General features: G+C 33.7%; 1 long non-coding RNA gene across 3 annotated transcripts in view; it reads left to right on the top strand.

Moving 5' to 3' along the window:
• LOC128187241 (uncharacterized) overlaps positions 1 to 10,826 on the top strand; it is a 45,208-nt gene extending 34,382 nt beyond the window's left edge. For 2 of the 3 annotated variants that reach the window (XR_008244057.1, XR_008244055.1), the window contains exons 3-4: positions 8,581 to 8,722; positions 9,439 to 10,826. This is a non-coding gene — a long non-coding RNA (uncharacterized LOC128187241). The other variant, XR_008244056.1, reaches the window with a different exon arrangement.
• The last annotated feature ends 10,447 nt before the right edge of the window (positions 10,827 to 21,273 follow it).

Below are 21,273 nucleotides of genomic sequence, written 5' to 3'. Positions count from 1 at the left end.
TTGTTGGTGGATTGCTGAATATTGTTGTTGTTGTTGTTGGATTGCTGAATATTGTTGTTGTTGGTGGATTGCTGAATATTGTTGTTGTTGGATTGCTGAATATTGTTGTTGTTGGTGGATTGCTGAATATTGTTGTTGTTGGTGGATTGTTGAATATTGTTGTTGTTGTTGGATTGCTGAATATTGTTGTTGTTGTTGTTGGATTGCTGAATATTGTTGTTGTTGGTGGATTGTTGAATATTGTTGTTGTTGGTGGATTGCTGAATATTGTTGTTGTATTGCTGAATATTGTTGTTGCTTCAGTGTTGCAGGATCAGTTGCTGTGGGTATCGAACTAAAATTGTTTTATTGATGCTAACGTGATATTATTTAACCTGCAGTTTGAATTTTTGAAAATACAGTTTCTAAATAGGATTCTAATAATAGTGTTGTGCAGTTCTCGTTGATGACGAAAAACCTTTAGTTGTTTTATTTGTTGGGTGAGGATTCGGTTAACTGGTTTTTTTTATTTGGGGTTGTATTCTTTGATGGTTTTCGTTGGTGGTAAAAGAATACGTTTATAGTTGCTACTGCTATATATAGTGTACTAAGGTTGTACTAATATAGTATACTAATGTTGTACTAATATAGTGTACTAATGTTGTACTAATATAGTGTACTAAGGTTGTACTAATATAGTGTACTAATGTTGATCTTTGTTTTGTTATAATGTAGTTGTTTTATGTCGATGGTGTGTTGATTTATGCTTTATTTTTAAATGAATGCAACTTTTCTTGCTTCACTTTTTAATCCCGACTTGTTGTCGTTTTTGACAATACTGTCGTGTGTTCACCATAGCAATATTTTTCTTTACTCTCACTTATGACATTTCAATTCAAATAAGACGATCAACCTAAATCGACTTTTTCAACATCCGTAAAAATAATTTTTTAAACTTTGAGGATTGTTTTAAAAAATGCATGAATACGTTAATATATAGTCATCATATAACAGTAGCATCAATTCTGCTGATGTGTCCCACATTATAGAAAGCATGTTCTGAGAATTAAAGCCCTAAAATAAATAGTTACGTGATATAAAGGACAGGATAAGGTGTACTAGGCGTGGTAGAGAATGAGTGGGACTGTTTATAATTTATCATTAAATATTTGTGAAGATAGTTATATATTTATCCTTATTGCAACAAAAGAAAACAGACGAACAGAGGTACAACGCATGCATTAGAGATGGTATAGGTCTTATAGATACAAATGTATGTAGTAACGTCATGCTTTAGAGATGGTATTGGTCTATGGGTCTTATAGATACAAATATATGTAGTAACGTCATGCTTTAGAGATGCTATTGGTCTATGGGTCTTATAGATACAAATGTATGTAGTAACGTCATGCTTTAGAGATGCTATAGGTCTATGGGTTTTATAGATACAAATGTATGTAGTAACGTCATGCTTTAGAGATGCTATTGGTCTATGGGTCTTATAGATATAAATGTATGTAGTAACATCATGCTTTAGAGATGCTATAGGTCTATGGGTCTTATAGATACAAATGTATGTAGTAACGTCATGCTTTAGAGATGGTATTGGTCTATGGGTCTTATAGATACAAATGTATGTAGTAACATCATGCTTTAGAGATGCTATAGGTCTATGGGTCTTATAGATACAAATGTATGTAGTAACGTCATGCTTTAGAGATGCTATTGGTCTATGGGTCTTATAGATACAAATGTATGTAGTAACATCATGCTTTAGAGATGCTATAGGTCTATGGGTCTTATAGATACAAATGTATGTAGTAACGTCATGCTTTAGAGATGGTATTGGTCTATGGGTCTTATAGATACAAATGTATGTAGTAACGTCATGCTTTAGAGATGCTATAGGTCTATGGGTCTTATAGATACAAATGTATGTAGTAACGTCATGCTTTAGAGATGCTATTGGTCTATGGGTCTTATAGATACAAATGTATGTAGTAACGTCATGCTTTAGAGATGCTATTGGTCTATGGGTCTTATAGATACAAATGTATGTAGTAACGTCATGCTTTAGAGATGCTATTGGTCTATGGGTCTTATAGATATAAATGTATGTAGTAACGTCATGCTTTAGAGATGCTATTGGTCTATGGGTCTTATAGATACAAATATATGTAGTAACGTCATGCTTTAGAGATGCTATTGGTCTATGGGTCTTATAGATACAAATGTATGTAGTAACGTCATGCTTTAGAGATGCTATAGGTCTATGGGTCTTATAGATACAAATGTATGTAGTAACGTCATGCTTTAGAGATGCTATTGGTCTATGGGTCTTATAGATACAAATGTATGTAGTAATGTCACCACAGTAAAAGGGTCTAGGACTGACATTGTTAGGATAATGCAAATATCTTCAAAATACAAATTCATGCGGAGATAAAAAAAAAAAAACTGTTGGATCTCGCGGTGTCTAACAGAAGTTTGTTATTAAAGGAGAACAATCGATTATTTAAAGTTTTTTGTATTCATTAATAATAGGTAAATGGATGCTGCGTCTACACTCAATCATTAAACAAAACTACATAAATCATACAACGCCCTTGTGGTCAAATCTCTTACAGTACGAATATATATATAATATATATATTCTCCATTCTCGAGGCCTTTGTTTAATACGCACTAAATTTAAAATGGCATGAGACCAATGAGAGTAGACGCTCCCCACAAACTCTGCATTTTTCTCACCTGTTGATTAAAAAGTGACAGGTAACACACAGCCCTGAAATAAATAGTTATTACATTGTGTTAAAGTCTGAATGAATGATGCGATGACTCTTATATAACTAAACCATCTTATTATCTACTTAACACAAAACTTAGATTTAACAGATTTTTAGCTGTGTGCGTAATAAATGCGGAGAGACCAAATTTTGTCACTTTTATAGCGCAGACAGATGTCTTTTTACCTACTCAGGTTTGAATATGAACTCTTCGCACAATTAAGGGGAGCCCCCGCGCTAATACAAGGGGTGTAGCATTCTTGGTTCTAAAACTAATACATTATCATTGTGAATTACTTATCTATTTAAATGCAACAAACATCACATTACAGTCTTGAGTACAGATTGAAGAAGATAAATGTCTTCTCTCCATCACTTTAATAAACACCTAAAGAAACTTCCAAGCGACTATAGAGCATAAATCACCCCAACCTCATGATCGAACGCGTTCCTTATTTATGACCATATACACATATGACAGGGTTAATTTTTAAAAGCGTTTTAATGAAGTTGATGACAGACCTGATTGCTGTTTTGTGGCTGATGTTATGTGTGCTTTGTTTCCGATGGGTCACTGACTGCTTTTACAGTACTCCTGATACTCCCAGGGCCCCCAGAAACTGGTATGACACTGTAATCAGGAAATGATGGCGTTTAATTGATCCCTGACTCCGACTCTGAACAGGCGCTCAAAATAGTCAGCTTAAATGACACCAGCAATCATTAGAATTTTTAATGAGACAGATCCATGTCACATGTGATTCCCGCTTTGTCAAATCATGCTTCTCATTTTCTCCTAAGTTTCCTTTAAGTGCAACTTGTTCCACGAAGACCTCCTTTCTACACGAATAACCTTCTGGGCATATTGGTACCATCTAATCCAGCATTCTACGAATTCAAGGTGTTTTTTTTTTTAATTTGAATGCATGTGCGCTGCGCTATCTTCCTAGTGCATAATGGTTAGTTTTATAATGGTTAGTTTTATAAGCGTGATTTGCTATAACATCCAATTATAATATAAAACAAAAAATGATCATTAAATTGAAGCCAATCCTATCTTCGTTCTGTATTATGCATTAAGTTCCGTCATGACATTAATGCGATATTCCTTTTATAAAAGATATCATCATAAATGTTAACATATTATATTTTTCTTTTGTTTTATTTCAACACGTTAAGATATATAATAGAATAAACATAAATAAGTTATATTCTTTTTAATTTGTTTGCAGAGATGCACATTACACTGAAATGTAAAGTTGTATATTATTATCTCCACCCGAATTATAACGTTAACAGAGAGACACTGTAATTGGGATAGAGATGCTTTCATTCCTAAATATAAAACTTTTCTAACGCCATATCATTGTTTGATTTTTTCCAAATTTACTGAAGTAATGAATTAAAGAAAGAGGATATTATAAGGAATGAAATAGTTGCTTCGGAGTGTTTTTGTTTGATCCGGTTAACTGCTGCTAATGTTGCAATTTGTCGGAAATGACGTATTCGCATAAAGGCAGGACTCGGTGTAAAGGTTTGGGAGTTTACTGGGTTAATTACAGGACAGATATACAGCTGAAGTGAAGTACAGGACTGACACATCTTACTAATGATCGTCCTGCTAAAAACTTCATTAGAATAGAAATTCAGATTTATCTTCTTCATTGGTTTTCTACTGACAGAGGAGTGCCATTAAGGGGCTCTAATTTGCATAGATATATTAATTAGAATAGGCCTTTTAATCAATTTATTTTTTCGAGAAGTGATATCGGTTGCAACAAAATAAAACATATATTATGGTATATCTATGTACTGGTACTGCTGTACAAAATGATATAATTATTAACTACGATAGGCCATCTAATAAATTTATTTCTTCCAGCAATGATTTTGGTTGCAACTGGATAAAACAAACAAAGCGATATACTTGTATATACACTGTACTTATACTGTTTCTGATGTGTGCTTTTAACAATTTTTCTTATCTTGAAGACTGACTTGCTTTAACAAAAGGCCGGTTAACAAGGTACATGTTTGAATGTAAAAGGTATATACAAATAGCCAAAGACCGGACGTTTCTGGTCCTACCACTTCCGCCGCCCGTCTGACGGCGCATTAATGTCGATGTAGTCAGTCGATATCACCGGAAACAGCGGACTTTCTTTTTTACATAGTATTCGATTTTGCCAAAGACACTAATCTTGCCGGAAATGCCCTCACTTCCTGTTTCGATCAAAACTATACTTTGGAACAGATAAATGATAATACAAACTAATGGTCACGGCAGTGCTCTTTCCGCAGAGGGACAGACAAACTCCGAACGCAGCCATCACAACAAAAGACACCGGGAGAGATACCTTAATGTGCACATGCAACGATCTTGTTCTGCATGCCAGGTGTTTCTGTCTAACTCTAAGCATGCGCTCAGGTACAGCTGAGACGAACTACGCTAACACAGGAATAAAATAATATACCCCTAAAGACACTTGAAGCATAAGGTAGTCCTATTTGTATACTCCGAGCTTAATTGTTTTTCAATTCACGTTTTCAGAGTAAATTTTCGCATTAAGGATAATCTAGCGTTTTATTACACCGACACTTATCAAGAGCCGCGGCGTGACTAAGGAAACAACCTTTGTTAAGTCTGGATATCTTCATCCACAGAGCGAGTTATCCGGAACGCTGATGCGGCGGTAGAGACTGGAGATAACGTGCCGTTAATATGACTTCATAATTACGGTTTGATAACCTCATAGATCATTTTACAGGAAAAATACATCACAATGCTGTATTGGTTTGTATAATATGACGAACAGTAGACACGGCATAGATACGGGGGACCAAGCGGGATAAGATGCCGTGTCGGCTGAAGCCTTGCTCATTTCTGTAAGAGCACGTAAACCAGCAACATGGCGACGTCATGAAGGAACATACAAGAAAGCTCGTAATGTTCAAATCGAAACTTTTGGTCGTAAACTATCCCTGCGCATGAAACCTGTGTCGCTTAAAAATTCGCAATACATACAAAACGGTCCCACGCAAACCACAAAGATCTAAGAACAAAAGACCATGTTGTCTTAGTGAATTTCGCTGCACAAATTCATTCATTACTGCTTTAGTTTATCAAAAAATTAACATACTGCTTATTAAGTCGTGAAATAGGAAATAAATCTACTTCACCACATGAATTGAATTGTATTCCAAATTCCAGGATAAGACAAGTTACTCAGATGGATTGTGATCAAATATTTTGGAAGCGAGATGGATTTGTATTTGAAATGATAGTCATCTTCAATTTGGTCAATACACCAAGGCGCACATTATATTTTCATTCTGTTACAAAGTCGGTGAGGCTTGTGGTTTTATATTTCGGCTATCAATAGCTGTTTGCAGTGAAGGAGTGTAAATTAACCCCCAATGGTGCATACATACTTTATCTTGATTCTGTTGTAGTTTCTTGGGTATCTTTCGATTTAACATCCATTTACTTAAAATGTACACTAACGAATTCCTTCAATGAAAGAAAATTCGAACTGGTATCTTTATGCATATTAATACCCGCCCCCCCCCTAATTTGTTGAATTTCAAAAATAACGCAACCAAACAAAAAAAAACTGAATAGGGTCTCTCCAAACATAAGAAATGGTTCTTTGGTGTACGTTTCGTTTTATATGCAACTGCATGATACAAGATATACAAGCGTGTCATTTTTCTGAACATTCAAGCACCTATCAGTTACAACAAGAAGCTCCTCATAACAATATCAGTTTTAATGCAACAGAAGACATTTGGCATGATGCTCTTGACAAAAGGACTTGTACATCTTGTGTATACATGCTTAATGGCGTTTATTTTTCGCCAGAGATAAATATAGTAAAGCAGGGGGGAAGAAGAGATGGTCTTCAATGTTTATCAATCAAGTTTCCGGGTCATGCAGAGGCCATAATGAAATGAATATATATAATAGCAACAGTATCAATCAAAGTAGCAACACGTATTATATGGTGTCCATTACCCATCAAGCTTCTCGTGCAAGATCTAAGAGGAATAGCAACACTTTCAAACATGTTCTGACCAATAGCTCTACCAGTGGGGTCCGCCTGATATATTTTTTGTAATCACCCAATGTGACATATAATAGTGGCATTATTTACTGACGGACTGTTCCTTAGATGTTCCGCCGATCGAGGTCCAATAAAGCCGCCATCATAACCGGTAATAGAGACGTGCCGTGTGTGGTCACATGATGTACGGCCTGGCTAGTGGAGAAGTGTGTAAAACCTACACCGTACATGTAGTGTCGTCCCGGCGACATGTCTGTTACCTCTACTGTGACCCCTGAATGGACTGTCGCCTCTCTCTCTCTCTCTCTCTCTCTCTCTCTCTCTCTCTCTCTCTCTCTCTCTCTCTCTCTCTCTCTCTCTCTCTCTCTATCTGTCTCTCTCTCCGACCACACCTCAAATGGTGATGGAAGAAACCGCGATCGTCACTATTTAAAACCAAAATTAAAAATAGATCATTAATTTAACACTTCAGTTGGTCGTAAAATTTTACAGTTCCCTTTTTATTTCGGAATTAATTTTTTTTCTGTAAAAGAATACAAACATGTTATTCAGTCATTAGCGAGTGTTTGTTTTACCATATTGCAAGCAGTATACAGATCAAATTACAAAATACGTGATTTTAAAATTAAATAAGGGTTACAATGTTGAGGTTGAAACAATACAATTAGAGTTTGTGCAAAACTATCATTATAATATCTATTATTCTTTCATGTATTTTTTCACTTGTCGTCCAAATTTGAATTTAAGAAATATGCTTGCTTGCAGAAGGTGTTTTATTTTTTTTTTTTTTAGAATAATACATGGCTTTAAACATAATTATAAGACAAGAATTTAAGAATAAAGGGATAGATTGTATAAACTAATAATAACTTTTCAAAAGCTGTCAAATTTTGCACGCAATGCATGTTGTTATTTTTTTTTTGTAAAACATATTACAAATCTAAAAACGATATTTACGGAAGATATACTTGTATATCTACGGCTTGTTTTTTGGTCAATCAAAAACGCTGAATTGATTTTATACAGATTAGTTTTTGTGAGTCATATTCTACAAATTTAAGTAAAAAAGAAAATAGTTTATATTTATCATAGTGATCTATGTATCTTTTACAATAACAAATATATGTATACATTTACATGTACATAAATCCAATACCCGGCCCATTGGACTGTTTACACCAAGTTATAATTTTTAATGCACTTTAAAATCTCTAAATTTTCTTTTTTATAAAACAAAAGTGTTAATGTAAATTCAAAAATATGTATACAAATATATAAGTTCAATATTAATATTTTTTTTTCATTCACGAAAAAAATGATGTTCAATGGGATAACTGTGATTATTATCAAAATTTTACAATAACAATAAAAGAGTGTTTATTGATTAATACTGTGCCAGTGCAGTGTGCCAGATTTGTCACCAGTAAATTGTCACTTTTTGTCTCAGTATGTGAGGCTCCTTAATAGATCATTGGTAAAAGAATAGCATACATGGAAAATAACTGCCTCTTGTAGATTTATTTAACTTTATTAACAACTATTTATGACAGTTTAAAAAGAATGAATGTCTGTCAGTTGTATCGCTTTTCCCCCTCAATTGAAAAACAAAAAATAAAAATGACTAACGAAGACCGGTAATATGGTCAAAAATACTTCGAAAAAAGTGTTTAAAAATGTTCTTATGAAAAATATTAATTTTTGTATATTCAATATGGCAAAACTCTGATTTAGATAAAATCTCTTTTTCACAGACGAGAAAGTCGCCAGCTACATGTACCTGTAATATTTTAAAAATGCTGACATCATCCAAATTTCTGCTGAAGTAGCTGCATTTCAAGCATTTGTCCAAAATAATGTCAACGCTTTGGTCGTGGATTTCGCTTTCTCTGAAATGTAAGTGTTCATGCCTTGTATAATAAGCTGCTGGTCTCTTTACTCGGTGTTTACATGTTTTTTATCTACCTTTGTGTAACTTGAATATAGACAAAATTAGTTTAAAATGTTAATATTTATTTGAGGAGTAAATTTGAAAATCTTAATTAAATTTTTATTTAATTTTTGCACTGCCGATTTCGTGTTTAATTGTAGATGAAAGACAAAAACGCAATGTTTTGACAGAAAAATCCTATCAAATAAAATCTAAAAAAAAAATTAGCAAACAATATATTTTGCAATAATTTTTATATGTTAAAAACTACAAATTTCACATTCTAAAAGAATAAAAACTACTGTTTCAGACACAACCATTTATTTTTATTAATGAAACAATAAAATAAACCCGCTCCAAGATATTTTAGTTGAGACGATTGACGTCTTAGTAAACGGTCAGACGGGAATCCCGATAACTGATCACGTGATATGTTTGGTCTCACTGGTATGTCCATCTGTCTATTGCTCACGTGTGTCAGTGCTGTCGACATATCAACTTCTTAAAATCAAGTTTATTTTTCTCTTTGGATTACTGTTAATTAGAGGGATGGGGACTTAACATATTCAAAACTAAGCCTGGGGATTATGGACCCTCTAATCACTTTCTCTCTTACAAATACCAGTCACTCTAAAAAAAAAATCGAGCAGAATAAAATTCTTTAAGTTCCCTTTCTTTACAGACTTACAAACGTTTAGAGATCTTCAGTTTCCCGAAAATTATTCATGAGCAATATTGATATCTTTTGCAAGATATCAAACAACTTCAAAAGCCACACCGTGTTTCGCACATTATCAGCTACAAAGCAATTCAAAGAAGCCTGCAAAGGCGTCCTGCAGCCACAGCATATTCCTGGAACGCCTGGATGTTCTTTTTATTCAAGGCCTAAACAGCATTTGTTTCCTAGGCTGTCAGTAAGGTACTTAAACCCAGCTTGGTGTGGATATTTGAACAAGACAATGGATTTTACAGACCTATAAAACAGAAAAAAGGAGATCAGAACAGAAAATTAAAACGAAACAGCACAGACATTTTTAAAATATAAAAATTATACAATTATTAGTGATTACGGTTATTAATTAAGGACTGTACAATACGTTTCTATCATGATTGCATAACATTGTAAATAGAACGGAGTGTAAATCTCACTGAATCAATATTTACATAAATTGCCATTTACCTTTCTATTTTACAAATTCTCTGTATTTTTGATTAGTTTGTTTGCGATCACGTCCATCCATCATGCATGTTTGCTGTTATGTTTCAAAGACTATTATCATGACAAATGACTTATCAAAAGCTATGTTAATGTTTTTATTTATAGAAGCTATCTTCTCTTTAATCTGGCTTTGCATTGAGTAAAACCACTACAAACACCAAACAAAAAATGCAAAAATCATAGAACATTAATACGCATAAAATTAATATTAATTTTTACCATGAATAACATTTAAAATTAAATACATGCATTATAAATTGAATACATTCATTATAATCAAGATTATTTGAATTTATAGTTCTATATAAATACACGAGATAAGACTCAAGTGTTTATAATTTTTGTCTGTTAATATGGAGGCGAACTAATTTGAATCATCTGTGTAAGACGCAACACGTGCGTTCTATTGTCCGCTGGACATAAACGTCAAAGCACGTGATTTACGTGTACAGACCAAAGAGCCCGCTTCCTGGAAGTTGGGCCTCCGGAAATCGAATGCACGGATTTTATTTCTTTTTCTGAAAGGATAATTTCTTCAGTTCGGAAATAGACAGTTTTATGCTGTTTTCATTTCCAGTCAGAAGACACCGTAGACCGAATAAGAAATTATTCCAGAATGTTTAAACATAGTTATGAGGGAACGGCGATGAAAGGGAGGAAACTCCGTAGTTAAGTATGTTATATCCGCAGGAGTTACCCACCCTTACACGAGTAAAACTGGTTCATTGAATAATCAATAGTTGGGGGAAAGAATTGGAGAAAGGAAAATTAAATTTAGATATAAGTATAGATCATTACTGTGGTTATGATTTATGGAAATACTGATAATAAAACTATCACATCGGGCGATTTCCCAGTGGCCGTAGAAACGGGATCGATTTAAAGTCGGGGTGTTCAACGTGATAAGAGGTCAGCCGGTACTCCTATATTTCCAAAGCTTTACACGACGCTTTGATCGCGCTGAGTACGCTCCAAGAATAGCCATAAATCAGATTAATGCGGGTGATAGGCGAATTCCCAGCTATAACCGCGTATACTGCTTCCAAAATTTTAAAACTGTGGTCAAAGGGAAGCAACTCACGGAATTTCTAGATTTTAAACTTGCATACCCTATTCGTTTTTAACGCAATGGATAATGAATTCAATAGGCCCATTAACATAATAATGCGTTTAGTTTATTTATTTCTATCTTCAATTTTTAAAAAAAATATATTTTTTATTTGTTTGGTACCTGACCTCTTTCACTGAGTGCAAATACCAAACATCGTCCTTTTTGACTGCTACTTAAGAGGTGTCGGCTTTTTTTGTCAATGGGTCGGGGTGAGACAGGTAATAGACACTTAGTTATCTCAGCATCAACTGTCCTTTGAAGTAGCCTGTAAATTTGTTCGCCCTCGCTAACCCCAAGGTCAGACCTGGCCGCATCTGTCAATCAAACTCTTCTTACTACCTACCATAGCTTATAGCCATAGCTTATGTGCCTGTAAAATGATATTATTATAAAACTTTTATAGGAATAGAAAATCCTATAAGAAAAGATCCATCTCTTTTCAGATCCTAAAGTACTGTGACTTACATGTTTTTATAAGTCAGCATTCGTTTTATCGTATTACTGTGCAGACTTTTGTAAGTTTGAATCAATGTCAAAAAAAATCCAAGTATAAAAATAAATACTTTTTTGAATTGGGAAACATATTTCCTGTTTCTTGATTGCTTTTTTATAATTGCTTTTTTACAATTTGTTTTGCATCTTCTTCTAATATCTACAAAATTTGTTGGACAATGTTCAATCTATCAACTTTTCTGAGAGCCGTAACACGTTCTACACTTCGCCTCAGCGGGTTACATATGCAAACCATTAAAGTGTAGCGGTAACACTCCATCCTGTATATCAATACTGTGCCTGTTGTCGACTTGTATTAAAGCAGAAAAGAAAAGCTCTTGAAAAAATACATCAATTGTAACCTAATGAAATAATATTCCAGATTCCGCGGCGTATTGCCAAGTGCCGTCGGCAAACTTCCAAGGTCACGTGAGTTGTCAGTGTCGATCAAGGTCAGTAGACGACAATTCCGTTGACGTCATTGACATTTCACGTTCATTTTTTTTTCAATTATATATTTCAAATTGTGACGCAAGTTTGGTAAGATCATATATATAACTTAATTTTAAAAAATTATATTCAGTAAACAAATGCTTTTCTAAAATTAGGAAAATTATCCATTTGTAACCTCCTCGTGACATTCACGTTGTTATGACATCATGATATGCAGTTTACACCAACTGAAAACAAAAACGGGTTTTTCCACCTCTTCATTACATAGTTTGAAAAAATAAAATGATTTTATTTTTAAAAAAAAAGTTTACAAACAAAATTTAAAAAAACAAATACAAAGCAAAATTAAAGACAAACAATTTATCATAACCCACCCCCTCAAAAATCAAATCCAATAAAAAAAAAAACACTCCAAAAATCTAATCATTGAATTTTCCCATAGGCATGTTTGTCAAACCTCATTACTTGATCCCCATCACTTCACAAGTTTCTGTGTTAATTCACAGATAACACACATTATCTTTATTAATTATAAAAAAAACAATAACGTTAGGATTTAAAACCGGCGAGCTGTACTCCTTATACGCAAGAATTTGGCTCATTGGAATAAGATATGTAGTAGATTTTAAGGTATGAACAAAGATTTGTATTTTTTTTTAATTAGTTGAAAAATAGTTAAATAAACAGTTTAAGAATAAAATGATATATAAATATATACACAAATTATACCTTTTTGAAAACGTTATACGGTTGCATAACCTTCCCCTTGCTAAAGGATGCACATGTACATATGCATTATATATGTGGTTTAACCGTGGCCATCTGGTTAAATTCATCACATAAACGTTTTGTTGTTAAACGACAATATATCATGTTTAAATACATTTAAAAAGAAATCATTTCTGTATTCAAACATGCATTTCATCCCTATAAAAAGTTTCTTCTCCCAATATATTTTGCATTCAAAGAATATATCAATATGTCAACAAAACTACCATTAAGATGACGCGATAGTACATCTAGTTGTTCGTAAATCACGCGGAGGATCTAGAACTACTCAATCATTTTAAAATTCAATTTGAAGCAGGTTTTTTCTTGGCCATTGAAAATCAAATAGTGGGCTCTTTGATGCTGTTTTTATAACTTTGAACACTATTGCATTTTTCATTTGATATCAATTGGGTCGTCTGATGTCGAGGCTATCTATACTATTTCCTCCGTAAGTTGAATAGAAAGATTTGAATCGGTTACCCAATATATCGGCAATGAGTGAGTGATCCAGTCGGTGAATCCGTTTGCTTGTCTGAACTGGGTTTCTGTTCTATATATATTTTTACTGTATGCTGTCATTCAGTACAAGCAACTCTTCTGGAGCTATGAATTTCTTCCATATGACAAATTTCCATTACAAGTAGTTGCTTTCCCCCAGCATACCATGATGTAGATAACGATAGCGACATATGTACGATACTTGTACAAAGAAGGACCCAGCACCATTGTGTCATAACCTGACAACAGACGCTATTGATTTGTGAGTGAAGGATGGGGTCTCGTACAGCAACATCCTAAGATTTGCGTTTTTTATTAATTTCCCTCTTTACTTTTTTTAAGCGGTAACAATCCATCAGCATGGGAGTGATTAGACGTTGATGGTTATTGGTAATTGAAAGGAGCTGATCTATATGCTGCTACCAGTGTTCTACCGTCTCTTCACTCCCCTCAAGAGTTCGGTAAAACAAGCAAAAGTAGATAATCAAAATCCATGGGTGCAAAAAACTTCACAACACCCAAAATGTGTTATCTATAAATGTGTGATATGTAAGACCTTGTTATCAAGAAATTGAAAGAATTCGGAGTAAATTTAGGTGAATTCACTGACTTTGTTTTTTTATGCAGATATACTCAAGAGTCAAAATCTCAGTTCGGCATGTCCGCAAATCACTACATGTAAATGAAGTAAAATCGTTATACATCGATATAACATATGGTACTAGTATCTCAAGCAATATAAAAAGCGTTTCATTAAATAAATGCACCTTTTATATCAAATACAATGTTTCGACAATTACATGTAAGTAAACACTTTAAAGGTTCTTCAAGTTTCTTCATGGCATTGTATTTTAGTTATTTCTTTATGCGGAATATAATAGGTTTCTTGTAGACGAATGGACAATAAGTCAAAATAGCCACTTGTTCACTAGTCCCAAAACACTAAAATATCAATCTATTGCTATTAGGATCTGATATGGACATAGAGACTGATGGACGCATGGTTACAACAAACATTGATGATGTCAGTTGGTATCTATAAAACACTTAAGACAAAGAACTACTTGTTTTCAGCTCGAAAATGGAAATGATGAATCTTACTTTCGTCTGAGTATGAGGGCGAAGTATTAAGAAGATCGTGACTTTCAATATGCTCGCTGTGACAAGCATCATCCTTAAAGCAACGTTCCAGTTCAAGAAGGAATGCGCTGATGATCCGTCACGTCCATATATTTAACAGTAGAAAATAAGTAAACGTATGTACATCGTTGTACGACCAATCAACACTATGAATCGATGGAAGAGCCATTTCTCTCATATATGTGAAGATTACCATGGTTATTACATGCACTTTGAAGTCTTGGGTCAGTCTGTGAAAGTTCTCGAGTTGTATCTTAAATTATGATCAATTCTTAAATATTCCAAGCATTGTAAACGCAAAGAGGTTCAGAACAAACACCAATGAAAGATGTGAACATTATTCATTATAGGTATTTAAATAAAATTTTGAGAAATAATGAACTATACAACGCATTCAATAAGCGGACAAATTGATTGAAGAAAGTCAGATCGTACATGTAATTCGGTTTTGACGGCTATTTGAAACCCAATCGACTTTCTTAAGAAATAGTGAAAATAAATGTTTTTTGTGATTTGAGCATTTATAAAAATATGATAATTTATCTGGTTTACATGACGTCATAAACAAACGCATTTTCTACATTTTTCAACCAAATTAGCATTTATTTCGTCCTTTTAATTTCAGAAATCATAATCTGCATGCGTCGACCAACATGAGAAATACATTTCGTTTTGGTTTATTAAACTATTAAAAACCGTAGTCGACGCAATCGTCGATTATTTTCATTTCAAGAAGATGACCTTTACTTAGCTGATATTCATCGCAATTTTTTAGGTATTGATGCTGACATCTTGTCAATGCAAGTATTAAACTCGGTAGTTTTATTCTCAGTTCTATTTTTTGTTGTTGCGAAACTAACACTGTGGTTACCTAATTTAACTGATGAATTGAATGATGTTCAAATTTCAGGGCCAAAAAGGTTATTACCGTACATATTTCTTCGGGAATCATTTTTTAGTTGGCCTTGTCCTACTCAATAAAATTCCTAATTTATAATCGGGGCTGAATTTCGAAATGACATGCATTTTTCAACAAAGGATCCATGCGTAACACTTAAAAAACTGATCCAAACCGTTGATCATCGAACTGATATGAAAACTGATCCTGCATATTGAGTTATTAAATTATAAAGAATTACACGTTTTGAACAGGTCAGCATCAATAGGAGGCTTAAATGTCTTAAATATCGACAATCGTTTTTAGAATATAATGTTTGTGCATTAATGTTTTTTTTTTAAGTTTATCAAATGCATAGTTTGATTTCTTTTAAAACGAAAAATCATCAAATGCCCTTACAGAGACCATAAAATACTATTGGTTCCTCGGATTACTGTGTGAGTTATGAGGATCGTGCTATGCGTATTAATCCATTAACCAATGACAGAGATGCAGACATGTAATTGCGCACGGAAAACAAAAATCACACTACCTGTATCACGCTAAAAGTACTCGATTTCATCATTTCCAATCAAAAAAACTGTCAGCCACAGTACATGAATCCCACATGGAATGCATGTGGGCTGATATAGGTTGCAAGTACCGAAGTAAAACCCTGCTATTGCTAAAACATTTGTAATCAGCACAACTTGTAGGCAGTAAGGTTTAAGAACACGGTTTTTCTTGAACGTTAAGAGTGTTCCAATATCCGTTAATCAATTTAACTAAACCTTTCTCACTTGTGAATTTCGTGCTTCCGGTTATAGAGCCCGTATGTACGACCACTTAATTTTTTGGCATCCGGTCTGTTACCCTTTTTTGAGATGGAATTTGAAGATTACTGGAAGGGATGCTAGGTCGAGACCCAACCTTCTTGTTCAACTTCCTTTGCAGTGAATTATATGTGATGATAAAAAGATATGGCGCTAACTTTTAGATTAATTATTGACTCATAATCTGATAATTGACATAACATAAAAAAATTGACCCATAACATTGATATTTTGATTCAAACAGGACAGAGGACCCTTGTATTGTTATATAGTTGTATGTAAGTATCTATAACCGTACCTCGTTGTATTATTATACTTTAATCAACAGGTGTTCTAGGTTGATTTTACGTCTTTTGTGACTGGTAGAGACCGTTTCCTGGTTGCAGAGATTTGTATTGTTTTTTCTATCGTTGTGGATTTAATTGTAAATGGAATGCAAATTGGGTCTGTCTTGACATAACTAGGTTGCCCATACCTCCCAAAACGTGAGAGACGGACTAAAACTTAATGAAGATCTGGTATCACCAAAGCAAGAAACCAATAGTTAATGGAATTAGATTAGTTTGCATGCATATCTGAAAATTAATTAATCACTGATGTAATACACACTATTTTTCAAGTGTTCAGACGACTGTGACAACTTGGATTGCGCACTGACTTTTCTGGCAAACCAAAAACCAGAACGTCCAACCTTTATGATAAGGACAAGAACAAGGAGATTACTCACTCGGTAGAACAATAAAATTATTAATTTATTAGTTATGAATTTCTTATTGTGAATATTTCTTTTTCACTAGTACCCATTTGAAGCTTACTGTAGTGGCTATCAATAGAATATCTCAGTAGAGCGGCAGTGCTAAACTCAACATCAATTTGTACCCATGGTTTGCATGAAGTACACAAGTAACTTACAAAACGGGACTTATCTATTAAAATAATTTCCAGATCACGTATACGTAAATAATAGCATTGAATATTAGGTTAATATATCCGTTTAACATTGCAATACATATCAAACATTGTCAGATCAAATGATATTCAGGAAATATCTATACCCCCATTTCTTTACAACGCACAAACACTGCTTGCTATGCCGGGAATCTTACAATGAACGTGTCGGAAACAACAAATGTAGGCAATGTTCACCGTGCATATCGCCGTAAAAAATGTCGAAGTACATTCATAAATTAAATATCAGTCCGTTATCTGGTAATGGTCCAAAAGTTTTCCCATATTTGTGTGTACAAAAAGACATGCATGTGTGTGAGTGTGAGTGGAGTGATGAGGGATGGGGCTGGTTTTTAGGCTTTAGGCTTTAGAAAAACGATGTTTAAGTCCTATGTGAAATTTACCATATGCATTTCCTAGGTCTGAAGTTTTTACCCCCTCCTCCACCCCCAGGCTTCAACCACCCGTCTCGACCTTTGTAGAAATGCGCACGGTGACACTCCAATGAATAGAAAGTGTTTGTTAAAGGTCAAAGTTTATCTTTAAAATTCAGATTTTTATACTCATTTGTTGGTTTTTTTTTCGTTACCTAATGATGCAAAAGGACAGGTGCCTGAGTTCAAACCCCGTCTAAGACAAATCAAATTGGCCATAAATCGATGGGCACGGTTTGGCAAATATTTGTAAAAACAATTTATTGCGAAACCCTTTTCAAATCATTGATCCTATACATTTGCGCAAAACACGTGCTCAAACGTCTTTTCTTTTATATATATAATAGAATTAAACTTGCTGATAAAAAAAATTATGAAAATTTAACAAAAAAGAATGAAGGCATACACAGCAAAGTGTGCCACGTACGTTTCATATTTGTTAGAACTTACCACATACGTATTTCATGTTGTATGCGATTCATATGTGGCCCATTTTGCTATGCATATTTAAAAAACACCACTTAAATATTAAAAAAACCCACTCTCCATATATTGTCTCTTTATTAAATGTATATAATACCTATTATTTGATTAGAACAATTTACGAACGAGGTAACAAAAATACACTTTTTAGCTAAAATTCAGTGTCATAGCACAAACATGTTGCGTAATTACGCGTTATAGAACCATTTTGATAAGGCCTTGGACTTTCAGTAGGATGTAAATATCTATTTCTTGCGTCAAAACAAGTGAAAATGACGCTGGTTTCAAGCGAAACATACACCGATTGCGTAGCCATCGCTCAAAATCCAGACAAATTTTGTTGATTACAAAGAGCCATTACTGAGTGGCCAGCAATGAAACAGACAGGCCTACGTCACATTGCCGATTGACACAACTACCCAAAGTCCAAGCTCTAGTAAAAATGGTTCTATCAGGCACACAGCATCGGGGGGGGGGGGGGGGGGGGGGGGGCAGGGGGGCCTGCCCCCCCCCCCCCCCACTTTTTCTCGCAGCAACCAATTTTTTAAAATGTGCATATAAAAAGTAGAATTATCATGTTGGCCCCCCCCCCGCTTTTTTTGGGAGTAGGTAAAAATTTGATATGAAAGTAAGGAAATGAGGAGTGTAATTAAAGTACTACCCCCCCCCCCCCCCCCCCCCCCCCCCCCCCCCCACGGATTAGGATTTTGAAGATTTGGGGAAACTTAAAATTTCCCTTTTTTTTTTTTTTTTTTTTTTTTTTTTTGCTTGTCAAGATTTTTTGGATGAGTCTGCCCCCCCCCCCCATCTTCAAAAACGATGCTACGTGCCTGTCTATTTACAAATTTACAAACCGTCGTCTGCATGTTTTTTTTTTTTATCCATATAGGATTAACTCCTTTTTGTTGAAATGTATATAAAGGTATATAAATGTATATAAATGCTGCAATTTAAGAAAGTCAAATAGTAATTTAATGAAATAAAAGAATTTATATCAAGAATTGCATGTACTTTATGTCAAATGTAGAATTAATTATAATTAGCTGTATTTAAATAATATGCTTCTATCAATAAAGTTAATTTTACATTGATAACTTACCATGAAGATTTCCTTTTATGGCATTCTTTATTTCTTTAAACCTCGACATAAATGGGTTCGCCTATATTTGTAGGCAATAATTTTCATGGATTAAATTCATATAATTATTGCTGTTACATAAATATGTATATTCTTGAACGATTATCATATTAATTCAATATGTTATTAGAATTGGCACATTTAATTTCGTGGATCAACTAAAGAAGCAAATCTCTCAAAACTGGTATTCAACGAAAGTTGACACAATTCTGGTATCATGGTAAAGGTACATATATATAGTCAGAAAGTGGTGTCACTATTTCACTATCTACGAGAAATAATGTTGACTTTATTTTAGAAACTGGTTTTAATAACTTTATATAATTATTAAATATAAGCATTAAATCATTTACTTTTGACGTCACTGTAGTATATGATGCCAAATATGTAGCAAAGTATTAGTAATAACAGGAAAGATACGTTTTTATTCGCGAAAGTTATGCAGTAAAACGTGTTTAATTATACTAATTAATTGTGCAAACATTAGCTCTTTGGGCTTTACTCTGTTCTGCCTCATCGTGTCTTTTGATTTCGTCTCGCTGTCTTGTTGTTGAAAATGTCCATTGATTTTGTTTGGTTTCTTTCTTAAAGCTAGATCTTTTTTGGTAATTTACTGATGGAACTGATATACATAATGATACATTATCTGAATCTTCATTATGTTTAAGTGTGTGAAATGATGTTCCAAAATGGTTCTTACTGTTTGTTATGCTCTTTTAATTAGTGCAATAAGTTTAATTAATTTTTACACATCTGTTGACGCAGATTTCTTATAAAAACACTGATATCTTGCTAAACGATGACAAGTAGAATGGTTGACATACTAATCACGCCCAACCTTTGACAAACAAAACTACTTCCCTTATTCATCAGTGTCTACCGAGTTTTGTCTCACTTCTACTAAGGACATACAGTTGACAACATTTAAATATTCATCAGAACCAAAAAAAAGAGTTGAATTATTTTTACATGACATATAGACTGCTGATTTACCGACTTTATATTTAACAGCATATTTTGACCGAATCTTTACATGCACATAAATTAACAATTCTACAAATAGGTTCAATAGCTGTGAGGTAATTGCTTCTCAGGGAATTCCAGATAACCAATATAAAGGACGAAAGCTTTAAGTGGTTTCACTGCAAAGGATAAAGCAGTCCGACTGACCGGATGTGACGTCAGTAGTATCCGGTGCTGGACTGCGAGCGACTAGTTCCGCTTCATTCTCGGAAACTGTGCGCATTCTGGCAGATAATTAGCGGTGTACCACAACAAAGATCTTCAATTTCTTTTATATAATATATGCAAGTCTTTTAATAATTCGATCTCTTTGATCAACAATTACTTTTATCATTCACTCCAAATTTCAAAGAGTATATCTAATTAAAAACAAAAACTGCATACAAAACACCTGGTCTCTGTCTTTGGAATCAACATCCTATTTTGGGTTTGTCACTACCTGGTACCATTCCAAATGAAAGGTTTGACGCTGTGACATTTACAAGGATGGTGGTATTCATTGACTTTGGCATTTTGTCTCTTGAAAAACACGAATTAAAACGTTACTTCACACTATATACTAGAATACAATACAATGCTAATAAGAGAATAGTAAATCCTGTGTCTAAAATTACACTATCTTAACCTTTTGATATTTAACACCTAAGTACTGTATTATATTTAAGCTTAATATATACTATTTGATGATCTTTAAATATAGGAAGTCTCCTTAATAATTTTTTATTCAAGTACGAATATAAACGTTTATATTCGTACTTGAATAAAAAATTATTAAGGAGACTATATTGTTAAAGAATTTAATCTATTGTACTATTCCTAGGTCTCGGCTTTAGAGGTCGTATCTGAAGTCTTTATAGTATAGTATATTGATATTCAAAACACTTTTTTCAATCCACAATTATCATATTTTTTACCATGGAATCATTAGAATTCGGTACATGTCAAGGATAACGTTGCTCCCCTTTAAGAACGAATTAACATTCTCAAAACAAAATTAAGAGCCATGCAATGTATCAATTTATATATCAATAGAGATAGTCAATAAAATTACATTAACGAATCTTTGAAATGTTTAAAGCAACAAAAATTGACCACAA

Source organism: Crassostrea angulata, chromosome 1 (genome assembly GCF_025612915.1).
Source record: "Crassostrea angulata isolate pt1a10 chromosome 1, ASM2561291v2, whole genome shotgun sequence".
NCBI lineage: Eukaryota > Metazoa > Mollusca > Bivalvia > Ostreida > Ostreidae > Magallana > Magallana angulata.
Note: the sequence above shows the minus strand (reverse complement) of the source record. Positions and strands in the feature narration are given on the sequence as shown.